The sequence below is a fragment of the Phoca vitulina genome, unplaced genomic scaffold (genome assembly GCF_004348235.1).
Source record: "Phoca vitulina isolate PV1807 unplaced genomic scaffold, GSC_HSeal_1.0 scaffold9, whole genome shotgun sequence".
In the NCBI taxonomy this organism is placed as follows: Eukaryota; Metazoa; Chordata; class Mammalia; order Carnivora; family Phocidae; genus Phoca; species Phoca vitulina.
Genome location: NW_022589712.1, coordinates 9,392,592 through 9,406,463, shown reverse-complemented (window position 1 = coordinate 9,406,463; position 13,872 = coordinate 9,392,592). Strand labels below are relative to the sequence as shown.

The following is a 13,872-nucleotide window of genomic DNA, read 5'->3' as shown; positions in this document are numbered from 1 at the left end:
CCTGATCACGTATGTACCACTTCCGTTTGATGATGGAGTGCTGCCGTGCGTCCCCGACTTCATGGCCCGATGGGTCAGATGGCACCCAGTTCACGAGGGGCAGCTCAGGTCTCGCCGTAACTTGGGGGCCCATGGGTAAGCGTTTAGTCTCTCCTGAGGCCCAGTAGCAAACAAGAGCTGTTTCTCACAGGGGAGTCGTTCTCTGGGTGGGGATAGCAAGGCTTGGCTCCCAAATCCTAAGGGCTCGCGTTATCACTCAGCCCTGCCGAAGGCTCCAGACGGCATCCCTGTCTGCTCGGACACTGCAGGTGCTGTTGGCTGCCCTGGATCCGACAGCCGCAGCCTGAGAGCAAAGCAGCCTGGACCCGCTGGGAAGCCTTCTCTTGTTCTGGGCCCCACTCAAAATTAGCAGGTTTTTGGGTCACTAGGTAAATAGTCCAGAGTATCACACCCAAATGAAGAATATGTTGCTTCTGAAATCCAAAGGGGCCCCATCAATTTGACACATAAAATTAACCATCCCAGTCAATGTGATACGATGCTTAGAAACTCAATTTATATGTAACTCTTGAACTAATTATTTAACAAGTAACATACCAACTTTGAATTGAAATATTACTCCAGTATTCACTGAGCTCTCCCCTCCTCCATCATCTCTTCACCCACCTCCTGTCAGGTGCATGCCATGATCTGTGTGCTAGATTTTTTTCTTAGATGGTGAATATTTTAAGAGTTGAAGGATATTGCACTTAGAAACAGGTATGTTATATTTGCTTAGTACTTGACCAAATAGAACCTAATGTATCAAAATATTAGATCTAGAAGATTCCTTAGAAGTTATCTAGGCCATCTTGATATTTCAAACAAAATGAAGAAGCAGAGTGTTAAAGCACAGACTAGCACTCAGAGTTTCTGTCGTCAGCTGAGAACAGGTTCTCTCTTCTGGCTTTGCTGTGCTCACTTGGCCTTGAGCGGCGTGCTTGGGGCTGCGTTGATGGTTCGGCTGTCAGAGATGAGCCCAGGTTCTATCTTCAGCTGCTAGCCAAGCAAATTTGGCTACGGATCAAAGGCGGCAGCAGTGTGTTTGGGGCAGTGCCATTTTCTGACCAAATGCTAGATGCGCTCGGCTAAAAGGGAGGGATTTTAAAAATCAGGATGTTGAAAATCCTGCTGTCTTAACTGCTCTGAGAATTGAACATCTTGAAAATTAATGTAGTAGATTAAATGTAAATGATGACTACAGTATACACCTGGTTGACAAGATTATTATAATATTTAAAATATAAATTTTTAATCAAAGTAGCCAAGTTAATTGAATTTAACTTTAATAATTGAGTTTCCCTTGCGGTGCCTGGGTGGCTCAGTCGGTTAAGCATCTGCCTTCGGCTCAGGTCTGATATCGGGGTCCTGGGATTGAGCCCCGAGATGGGCTCCTTGTTCAGCTGGGAGCCTGCTTCTCCCTCTCCCTCTGTTCCCCTCCCCTCTGGCTCATGTGCACACACTCTCTCCCTCCCTCTCTTAAGTAAATAAATAAAATATTTTTAAAAAATCATTGAATTTCTCTTTAGCAAATTTAGTGGAGGTTGGGCATGTTTAAGAGCTTTTTTTTTTTTGAGGCCATACCATTCCTGATGTCAAGAGCACAGTTAATGTTGATTTGTGGTCTTAGAGTCGGGTGGTGACATGCAGGTCCTCCAGTTCTTAATCCACCAAACGCCCCCAGGTCGGTGAGCTGCCTCCAGGCGTCCTTGGCCGTGCTGTCAGGCTCTGCTTCAACCCTGTCCAGTGTGTCCTGGTTCCTGGTTCCTTTTTTTTTTTTTTTAAATTCACATAAAGTTTAAGCAGTCAAGTTAATGAAAATGTCAAAATTTTTGAGTTAGTGTATGGCAGCAGAAATTTAATTTTTGTTGCAGCTAATACAGTATTTGGTGTTTCCATCACTGACAAGCTGTGCTGCTGATGGGGCAATGGCGTTGAATCTCGATTCCTCAGGGTCACGTTCCATAAACTTCTTGCACATTTCTATGGCATCCTCTAATAATGGGCATCACTAGTTTCCCCATGGTTAATTGGAAACGGTTTCCATCCATCTACTTCATAGAGATGCCCATCTATATGAACTAATGCAATAAAATGAAGATCTACTTTTTCATCTACACTTGGTGCCTCAGTCTGACCCCCATGGGCACTGGTCTCCTGAGTGACTCGAATAGCGTCATAGTTCTCTAGGTATCTGGCTCGTTCTTCAGGACTCACTGACACAGACTCCTCGAGGAATTTTTTCAGGGTTGATCCAGATTCAAAGTGCATCTTGTCTTTATTGTTGGCAATAGCATGATCAGTCCACTTGTTCCACAGGCGTTGCTGACTGTAGGAGACAGCCCCTCCCATTAAGGGACAGCACTCCTTGTGAGCAAGTTCTCTTTCGTAGTAAACATGGCTTTAGTTTGTGCTGACATCTCCTAGTTCTGCCCTGAGGTTTTTTCTGGTTTTCTCAGAACATTTTTTTTTTTTTTAAAGATTTTATTTATTTATTCATGAGAGACAGAGAGAGAGAGGCAGAGGGAGAAGCAGGCTCCCAAGGAGCAGGGAGCCCGATGCGGGACTCGATCCCAGGACCCTGGGATCATGACCTGAGCCAAAGGCAGACGCTTAACCGTCTGAGCCACCCAGGCGCCCTCTCAGAACATTTTTATAGCTCATTTTGGATGATCAAAAGTTCTAGACCAGAAATTTCAGCTTTCTAATTTAAACAATTTGAGCATTCCTCACAAATACAGTCATTTTCCCAGGATGAATAGGTGTTCCCAAGTAACGGGATTGTCAAATGATTCTGCCTTCCTTTATTTTTAGAAAAGGGAGACAACACTGGGCCAGGAATGGAAATACCTGGTTTCTGGCCCCTGCTCTGCTCCTTGCTAATTGGGTACTTTAGGCCAGTTCATCTCTCCGAACCTCAGTTTCCTTTTTTGGCAAAGTGAAGATAATGCCTGCTCCAGGTCCCATTCCATGAGGTCCTTTTGAGAATCAGATCCTTTTGTATTCAATCCATTTCCTCCAAGTATAGGATGTTCACTTCCTTGTTTTAGAATGGAACATTTTGAATCATAAATATGATTTAGCAGGAACTTAGATAACACAAGGTATGTTGAAAAGAACAGATGATGCTTTCTGGCATGTCTTGAAACTCAGTGAATATGGTGGGTTGACAATTTAGTTCATGCTTTTCTGTATTTATTATAGAGACTGAGGAATTTTAAAGAAATTCAAGAATAAAAAAATGTATGAGTTATACTGTGGAAACTAACAGATTTGTCGGCTTAAATTAACATTGCATACGTCTAGTCCAGGTCTGTGTAAAGATCTTGATTTGAGTTGGGCTCCCTGCTACAAATTGGAACCAAATCTAAATGCAATGAGTGGGGAGTGTCATTTGCTAATAGACAATAATGACTTTAAGACATTAATGACTTGCTAATTTTTATGGGATTAATGCTTTTTATTCAGAATACTAATTTAAAATCACAGACAACACTACACCTATTAGAATTTATTTTAGCACGCTCTTTTCCTTTTCAATTTTTTTCAAACGCTATCTCACCAACTGAAAGTGTGTTACTTATTGAGGAATTAATTCCAAGGTATGCAATGGGATTGTTTCACAGTTGTTTTTTGGGAAGTAATAAATATGAGTAAAAGGAAATAGTGATACAGTGTTTTAATTGAAATTGGTGCATGTGACACTAGTTTTGAGCTTTGTGTGGGTGTGTAAATTACTGTTTTACAAGTAATGCTTAGGTTTTTTTTTTTTTAGATTTTTTTATTTATTTGTCAGAGAAAGAGAGCACAAGCAGGGGAAGAGGCAGAGGGAGAGGGAGAAGCAGGCTCCCTGCTGAGCAGGGAGCCCGATTGTGGGGGGGACAATTGGGGGGGGGACGGGACTCAATCCCAGGTTCCTGGGGTCATGACCTGGGCCTAAGGCAGACGCTTAACCCTTAACCGACTGAGCCACCCAGGCGTCCCATGTAACACTTAGTCCCATATGATAACCAGCTTTTCTTAAAACTCATGTCTTTTTTGGATAAAACTCTTACATCCTCCTTTAATATTATTTGAACTTTGAAAGGAAATGACTAAAAATCTATTAAAGTATATGTATTATGTTTCAGTAACACATTTTTAAAAAGCAAATCAAAGCAATTATACTTGATATGCTTTTTCACATGCCCCCCATTTGCCTCCCCTGCCCCTAAATCTTATGATTCTGGTATATTCTCCATTCCCTTGTTGAGATGCACTGCCTAGCATGTTATTGTAGGATTGAATGGATACATAATAAAATACAGCCTTAAGCCTCAAAAAGAATGCTCTTAGTACTCTTTGTATAATATGTATCACAACTATCTGATATCTATATAAAGTATACATATTTTAAAAAGAATAACAGCCTTAAGTAGCTTTCTGTTACCAACAGGAGAAAGTCCAAGACCATAGCGTTTCTACTGGAAGACACTATTGGACCTGACTTAATACTTAGGAAATTTACACCCGAGGGGGGTGGAGGGGGGGGCGCCTGAGTGGCTAAGTTGGTTGAGCGTCTGATTCTTGATTTTGGCTCAGGTCATGATCTCAGTCCTGAAATCGAGCCCCATGCGGGCTCTGCGCAGAGTCTGCTTGTCCCTCCCCGAGTGGCTCAGTTGGTTGAGCGTCTGATTCTTGATTTTGGCTCAGGTCATGATCTCAGTCCTGGGATCGAGCCCCATGCGGGCTCTGCGCAGAGTCTGCTTGTCCCTCCCCGCCCCCTTCTTCCCCACTTGTGAGTGCTCTTTCTCTCAAATAAATAAATAAAATCTTTTAAAAAAAATTACACCAGGAAAACAGGTATTATATTTCCTTTGTTTATATCAGAAGAATACAAGGATCAACTAAGAAAAGCTGGGATTTGAACACACAAGTGCTAAGTGTTCTCAGAAGTTAATGTTAGGCATTCTAGTAGTTGTAGAGTTGTCTCACTGTGCTTTTAGTTAGCATTTCCTAGTGACTAATGATCTTGAGTATCTTTTCATATGCCATTTGTATATTTTCTTCAGTGAAAGGTCTGTTCAACTCTTGTACCTTTTTTTTTTTTTTTTAATTTAAGTAGGCTCTTTGCCCAGCATGGAGCCCAATGTGGGGCTTGAACTCACAACCCTGAGGTTAAGACCTGAGCTGAGATCAAGAGTCAGATGCTTAACCTACTGAGCCACCCAGGCGCCCCAACTTTTGTACCTTTTAGAAAAGATTGGGTTGTTCTTATTTTTGAATTGTAAGAGTCAGATCCAAACAATATCCATTACGTGCATTAGATTAATATGCTTTTAAAAAATCTTTTAATCTATAGATTCCTCATCTCTTTATTGTTTTCCTTGGATTAGGAAAACCCAGAACATGAGAAATTTTATAGGATAAATGGATTTTTCTAATGACAGCCCCCCAGGAGGTTGTTTGATATGTTTTTTTGTGTTCTGTATTTTTTGTAAACTAGTTGTATAGGTCTAGAAACTTCCAAGTTTGATTTTTTTTTTTTTTTGGTACTAATTTATGGGGAATGTCATGCACACCATCAGGAGGTATATAATATATGATTATCTGCCTTTTTGTGATGTTAAAATTGATCAGTTTGTTAAGGGTGGTCATTTGGATCATACTATAGTCCTATCAACCTTCCACCTAATGATTTTAGCAACATTGACAATCGTTGCCTAGAGCCATTGTTTCATTAGTACTTGCAAAATGGTGATATCTTACTTTTGTCATTTCTTCTTTACTTATTAACTAGCATACTTACACCAAGAAAAATTTTGCCGTGTCAACTATTCATTTGTTATGGGGCACTGTTTGCAAGTAATGGCAGGCTAAATGTAGATTTGTTTTTTTTCCCTTTGCTTACCAGTTTTCATAGTAATACATTTTATACCATTCTTCAAAGGTTAACAGAATTGTTTTGTTTTGTTTTGTTTTTTGAGATCATGAACACATGGATTTTAATGCATACATGAATTTTAGCATACTTGTTTCAATGCCTTGTACTAATTCTTTTTGATGCTCAAATTGTCCCATCCTTGGTCAGTGGAAACCCCTTCAGGTTGGTTCTAGAGGACTTTTGTCTTTTTTTTTTTTTCTTTTTTTTTTGCGGGGGGAGAGAGAGAGAGAATCCTAAGTAGGCTACACACCCAGAATGGAGCCTGATGCAGGGCTCGATCCCACATCCCTGAGATCATAACCTGAACCAAAATGAAGAGTTGGACACTTAACCGACTGAGCCACCCAGGTGCCCCAAGTTCTGGAGGCCTTTTGATATTTGCCTTGCCTTCTGGAATAACTAGATGTAACATGTTGTTGTTGGGTTTTTTTTTTTTTTATATCAAAAGCTATTTACCCATTCTAGCAAGAGTGAGCACACCTAGATCTTGGTTTCTTGGGCCTAGCACTCAGATCTTGGTTTCTCATACCATTTTCTAATAAAAGGAACCACACACTCCATGGAGAAATGTGTAATTCAGGAACTGGAACAGGAAATATACATGATGAATCTGGAGCATCATGTAGTGTCAGAAAGTAAGGTGATGCTCAAAAAAACAAAAAATAAATGCACACAATGATGGGGATATGTCAAAGGGACATGGGAGCCAACTGAAAGAGCTCCCAGTGGCCAAAGCTGGAAAAATTTGAGCAACGAAATAAATGAATAGTATCGGATTATACCCCAAACTATAAAGTAAATATCCGTGTGTCCATGCTGATAAAATAACTAAACAAATGGAGAAGAATAGGCAAATCTCCCAGGCAGAGGAGTTATAAATAATTTATGTAGATACCTCTCCCTCAAGGAGGTGGAGCATAATTCACTACTCCTTAAGTGTAGGCTGTCTGTGGTCACTCCCTTCCAAAGAGTACAGTGTGGAAAGGGGGAAGAAAGAGTAACTTGACAGTGAAGAAACCTGACAAATGCTGCTTCCAGCAGGTGAATAAAGTTAATATCAACATTGAGAAGTCATATTGAGAGTATACACCCAGTGATGTGATGTGATGGGAAGGGCACTTCACCTCCGTGGTCATCCTTCCTAAACCCTTACCTTCAGCCTAGAATGGGAAAACATCAGACAAATCTCAGTTGAGGGGTATTTAACAAAATACCTCATGAGCCCTCCTTAATACTGTCAAGGTCATAAAAAACAAGGAAAGTCAGAAAAACTGTCATAGTCAAGAGGAGCCTAAGGAGACGTGGCAATGAAATGCAGTATTCTGGATGGGATCCAGGAATAGGTGAAGGACACTAGACTAAAACTAATGAAAGTTGAATAAAGTATAAACTTCAGTCTGTAATAATATATCCATGTTGGTCGATGAATAGTGACAAATACACTATACTAATGTAGCATGTTAATAATTGGGGACTAGATGTGGGACATACGCTTTTTCTAATGACTTTCTTTGTACTATCTTTGTGATTATTCTGTAAATCTAAAACTCTTCTAAAATTTAAAGTTTATTTAGAAATCTAAAAAGTTGTTTACCCTTTGGCAGTAACTTTAAGAGCTCATATTTATATAGCGCGTCAGTGTCTTCAGACGCATTTACAATTCCTTTCTTTGGGTTTCTTCTCTAGTTTCTAGTTAGGCAAGGGAGTTCTTTTTTTATGAGCATTAAACTCATATCTAAAAAACATGTAGGACCTAGTACCACTGTTAAAACAGAACTGGGGTGGTAAAGATCAAGCTTTAAGGGTGATCTCTTTTGCACTGGCTGTTTTTCTTCAGTTTATTATTTCACCACCACAGAGGGGACGTGAGCACCGTGTGAAGCCGTGCCTGAGCCCGGGGATCAGCACCGTGTCTCTGCTCAGACACCTCTCCCCCACCCCCGCACCCCCGTCCCAGCTGATGACCCGGGGGGGCAGGGAAGGGAGCCTGCTTTGCTGTGTATGACTCCTGCAGCAGATGGGGTCCTTCATGTGAGAGGAGAGCACTGAGGAGGAGCAGCCTTACAGGGAAGGCCGCCCCCAGAACCGCTGGGGCTGTGCTACGTGTGTGGTCTGTTAGGCATCCAAGTGGAGATCTTGGCTAGGATGTGGGGTAAGGGATTGAAGGGAAGAATTTGGAGGTCATCCGTGTTTAGATTTCAAGATGAGACTAGATCACTAGGAAATCAGGTAGGATGAAGAGAGAAGGGTTGTGACTGAGCCCTGGCGCTCCCCAGCAGAGGATGGAGGAGCTCGAGCTAGCAGAGAGAAGGCTGAGGAGAGTGCTGGAAACCACAGGTAGGGGGCGCTCTGAGTGCTGGCTGCTGTGGCTCACGCTGCCCTCCCCCCATTCCCAGCCAGCAGCCAGCAGCCAGGGACTGACACCCAGGGCAGCACAGAGGCTGCCCCTTGCCTCAAAGCGGGACCACCTGGGGTGCACCCTCGAGCTCTCCTGGGATCAGGGTGAGTCAGCTGGTCCCTAACCAACACCCCCTTCCTGCGAGCACTGAGGAGAAACCACAGTAAACCGTTAAGTGCACAAGAACCCCTTTCTCAGGCTCGAACTAAAGATGCCAAGTAGAGAGGTTTATTGAGGACTGAGGAAAGCACCCTAGTAAGTGGCAGCTAGCTATTATTCCTCCTTTTCCCACAACAAAACCTCCCCTTTCCAGACAGCATGGGACTCCCTCACAGTGGATGCTCTCCCCACAGTGGGAGTACTCTTCCTGTCCCCTGCTCCATCAGGAAAGGGTACTGAGTCTGGGCTGTCAGACAGAGGAGGCTGCCTCCTCCCCCGAGGCTCAGGGAAGTGATGAGAGCACGGGGGCTGGAGGAGAAGACCAGTGGAGGGCCCAGGCAGCACACAGGAGGGAGCTCTTAGTTCTGCCTACCAGACGCGGAGACATTGGCACATTGAAGGATATCCTGCACCAATTTCGAGGCTTACCTCGGGGCCTGTGGGGGAGAGGCCCCATCTTTAGCTCTAGCGGGCTCAGCTGTTTGGGTTTTACAGCCTCTTTTCAGAGCCACCTAAAGCCTCAGCTGCCTCTCTACAGCCTCACAGTGGCCTCCCATCTCGGGGGTTCTACAGGCAGGCAGCAAGTTGCCAAAAAGGAATGAAGAGGAGGACACAGGAATTATGTGAATCTACCCTAAGTTGATCACATCTTTTGGCCAGCCGGAATCCGCCACCTTCCTAATCTGTCCCATTCTTCCGGGGCTGCAGTCTGTGCTTCTCAAGGGCACGGCCGTGCCTTCTCTCTCTGCAGCCCTCACAAGGCCTTGTGTGGGGTGTGTTGCAGATGCCTCGTAATGACTCCTGGATCCCCAAGACTCGGATTTCTTCTTCGAGGAAATCATGAAGGCAGGTATAGTCGGTGGAGGCATGGCGTGGAACGGTCATTCTTTTCCCTAAGCCCAGTGGAGGAGACCAGGGAGAAGGAAAAAACCTTGGTATGTCTGATCAGAGCATGAAGTTAAGACCTTCCAAGCTAGAGAGACTCTAAGTCTGTGGAGATAAATAAAAACCAGAAACAAGATAAATCATTTTACACCTGTCAGATTGGAAAAAATTTAAGAGTCTGGCATCGCGTATAGTTAGGATATAGGGCCAAGGTGAAGTGCTGATAGGGTGTAAAGCGTTCTGGTCTCTAACCTGGTGAGGTCTGTAAGGGCAGAGCTGCACATGCCTTTAGTGCAGTTACCCCGAATGGCACTCGTGCACGGGGGGCTTGCAGCAGAACGTCCGTAAGCAGCACTGTTAGTAAAAGCAGGAAGGAAGAGGAAGGCAGCCTAAATGTTTATCAGCAGGAGAACGGATAAATAAATTGTGGTATATTCACACAGTGAATATCAACGAGTTAGAGCTGTCCATGGGGATGAACTTTACAACATGACACTGAGTTAAAGAACACATAGTTTTTTAAAGCTTAAAAATATGCAGAAATGTTCGTTTTAAAGCTGGATTATGGGCACATGGAAGGTTATTATCCCAGTTGCATTTCTTTGGTATATGTTAAAATTTTTCTGTAATATTTAAAATTTAAAAAGAAAATATTTAAATGAGGATACATTCATATAATATGTAAATATAAAAATGCATGTGAATTGAAAACATGAACTACCCACGAAAGCATTTTTTTTTCTTAGAGGAGGAACCCTGAGGTATAGGAAGAACACATAGGGTCTTTCAAATAGTCCTGCTGGTATTTTCCTAAGCTGAATGGGGAGAGTACTTTAAGGAGGTGAATTTTTTAAAAAATCTTTTATATATGTCATAAATATTGCCCAGTTTTTAAAAAGTCTTAAAAAAAGTTTGGGGAGATTTGTACCTTCTCTCAGCTCTGCCTTTTTAATCTATAAAATAGGAAGGTTATAGTAATGGTAATACCTCCTTTTAAGATACTTACAAAGACAAAGTAAGCTAATGTATGTGAAAAGGATGCAAACTATTGATTATCATTGTTACTGCTAAGAGAAATTTTTCAAATTTCCTGTCAAGGGAGTATGAAAAGCTGAAATATGTTCATTGTGGGAAAATCAGAAGATGTAGAAAAGTTCTGATAAAAATTGTAATCCACTAATGCTAACATTTTAGTTTATTTTTTCTTAATATGATTTTTGTTTCCTTCTGTCAGAACAGAACTTGTTGATAAAAGTTATTTTTCAGAAATGTATGCATCTCAGGGGTATGATAGCAAGAGTACATGCTTATTAATAAGAAACAAAAAGTGAGGTAACTTCTTTGAGCGTTATGTCATGTCCTCCTTGAGGGCGGGGCATCTCTTCCATCTGTGTGTGTCCCTGTGAGCAGCACCCACGTGGTGCTGAGTGATAGGTGGCTACGGGCCAGTCTGGTTGACCTTGGGAATGGAGACAAGTGCCCGGAATAGGGAAGGAGACTGTGGCTCTGGCCTGGACCCTGACCCACCTGGACCCTGCTGTGTGACCTCAGGCAGGCCTCTTCACCCCATTAACCTCCCTTTCCTCCTTGTGAGACTGAATGGTTGTGTTAGCTCTAAATCGGCTAAAGCCAGTAACTACTTCTACAGCAAGTACACTTTTGTGAGAGTAAGTGAGAAGTGATGCTGGAGAAAACATGCTAGTTCCTTATGGTAAGGTGCTTTGAAACCTCAGTCAGGAGTGTTTGTGATTGAACATCCTTTCCAGTAAAATTTCTCTTCAGGAGATGGCAGCTGAGATTGGATGGAAAAGAAAGGAAATTAGAACCGTCAAGAGTATTCTTGCCACTGGATTTTGAGGTGTGTACAAATCAGTGGCTGAAAGTGGTCAGGAGATGAAGGGGCTGCATGTTGGGTTTTCTACAGACTTTTCATAGCATTTTATATATTGCTTTCATGGGAGACTCTTACTGACACTGAGTGGATCAGGCTGGGAATGGTGATTTTGCATTTCTGTCAGGAGACCTGGTAGAGTTCTTTGTTCGTAATGCAGCCCTGCCTGATGATATAGACTCTATCCAGTAAGAAGATGTGTTATTTCCCAACAAGAAGGTTTGGAAAACATCAGGAAGAAATGTGTAGCTGTGAGTTTCCTGTGCAGTGTCCTAGAGAAGCTGGGTCCGAGAAAGTCATCCCCCAGCGCATTCCCAGTCAGAACCATTCAGAGGCCCTGTGGTCCCTGGATTCTAGGCTCTGACCTCATTCCTTTATTGTCTCCGGCCATTTCCTTTTTGGAGTTCTTCATCAACAACTTGGAACTGGATGAATGCATGAATGCATGAATGGATTTGTGGACATTTAAGTGAGAGAAATAAGATTATAGGAATAAAAGCTCAAGTTTTTTTTTTTTTTTCAAATATGGTCAGTGTTTCAGTGGGCTTAACAAGAAAAATTTCTCCCACTCAGTAAGAAAAAAGACAACTGCATTAAAAAGGGGCAAAGGATCTGAATAGACATTTCTCCAGAAAAGATATATAAATGCCCAATAAGCACTTGAAAAGATGCTCAACATCATTAGCCATCAGAAAAATGCAAATCACAACCACTTCACCTCCACTAGGATGGCTATACTAAAAAAGATATGATAGCAAGTATTGGAAAGAATGTGAAGAAATTGGAACCTTCACCACCCAGTGGTGCTGGGAATATAAGTTGGTGCAGCCACTTTGGAAAACAGTTCCTCTAGAAGGTAAACATAGAATTATCATTTGACCCAGCAACTCCACTCCCAGGCATATACCCAAGAAAAGGAAAACATGTGTCTGTACAAAAACTTGTACAGAAATGTTCATAGAAATATTATTCATAATATCCAAACAATGGAAACAACCCCGATGTTTATCAGCTGAGTGGATGGACACAGTGTGATGTATCCACACAATGGGATATTATTTGGCCATGTGAAGGAAGTAAGTCCTGTTATATGCTTACAACATGGATAAACCTTGAAAACATTATGCTGAGTGAAAGCAGCCAGACATAGAAGGCCACATACTGTATGATTGCATTTGTATGAAATGTCCAGAATAGGCAAATCAGTAAAGACAGAAGGAAAATTAGTGATTGCTTAGGGCTGGAGGGAAGCATTGGGGGGTTGATGAAGATGTTCTAAAATTTATTGTGTTGGTTGCACAGCTCTGCAGATACAGTAAAACCATTAAATTGTACATTTTAAATGAGTGAATTGTATGTGAATTTTGTCACAAGCTGGTACCAAAAAAAAAAAAAATCTCATTTGAACTAATCTTAACTTGATTTTTAAAAAAAGATTGTATTTATTTGAGAGAGAGAGAGAGCAGGAGTGGGGGGGGGGGAGAAGGAGAAGCAGACTCCCCGCTGAGCAGGGAGCCCCACACGGAGCTCGATCCCAGGACCCTGGGATTATGACCTGAGCCGAAGGCAAATGCTTGACTGACTGAGTCACCCAGGCGCCCCTCATTTGAACTAATCTTAGCATCTTATTGTTGAGAGAGAATATTATAAAATTCTACAGAAATGTGGCCAGTCATCATTCAGGAATAGTCCCGTTTAGAAGGATTTGTGGAATGCCTACTGTGTGCCTGGCACAGGGCTGGGCTCCAGGAACATGGAAGCAAAGAAGTTCTCGGGCGATGAGGAACCGAGATGTTTGAGGGAGTAAATGCAGGTTGTGAACAGTGTGGAAGGTACTGGGGAAGTGGCAAGAGGGAGCAGTGGGAATGTCAGGGCAGGCGTTACCACCAGGCGTTACTACCCAGTCAACGGGCAGAGGGGTATGTATTTTCGGGCAAAGGTGCCAGGAAGTATGTGGTGGTGGTGGTGATTTTTTAGGTACAGACTTGGGTGGGGAATGCAAGCAGCAGCAGGTGGGCCTGGGAAGAGGGACTGACTTTCCAACTCTTTATCTTCTATCAAAGAAGACGAAACTATACATGTAAATGCTGTGCTGAACTCGTCTCTCTATTCTGGAATTTTTAGCTCACACTTGAATAATATGGCGTTCTCACTGATTGGGTGTTTGCTGTGTGCCTGGAACGGTGCTAAGTTCCTTTCTCAACATACTCCTCACACACATTAGAAAGATGTGTTGCTGTTGCCCCATGGGCAGAAGAGGACCCCAAGTCAGTCAGCGAGTTGCTCTGGTGAATGGCAAGGCCAGGACTCAGGTCCAGAGCTTGCACGCGCCCCCAGAGCACTTCCCGGCCCTTTGTGCTGGCAGGCGTCAGTCTGGAAAACCACTATGCCTGTTGAGTTTTTTCCCAGCTTCCATTTCAAGACGCTTTTGGTTCTTTGTTAGAATGATTAACTGTATCTAAAATTCATATCATTTCTAAAACTCATTTTGTTTTATTAAATGTATCTAAACTTAAACTGGCACAGTTGAACTTATTTCTGTTTCACTTAACCAAAATTATAGAATAAGAAAAACTG

General features: G+C 42.5%; 1 protein-coding gene and 1 pseudogene across 6 annotated transcripts in view; one reads left to right on the top strand and one right to left on the bottom strand.

Annotated features, from left to right (window-relative positions):
* TULP4 (TUB like protein 4) overlaps positions 1-13,872 on the top strand; it is a 235,332-nt gene that overhangs the window by 133,960 nt on the left and 87,500 nt on the right. The gene's annotated exons all lie outside the window — the stretch shown is intronic.
* On the bottom strand, positions 1,861-6,099 carry LOC116634665 (annotated as a pseudogene).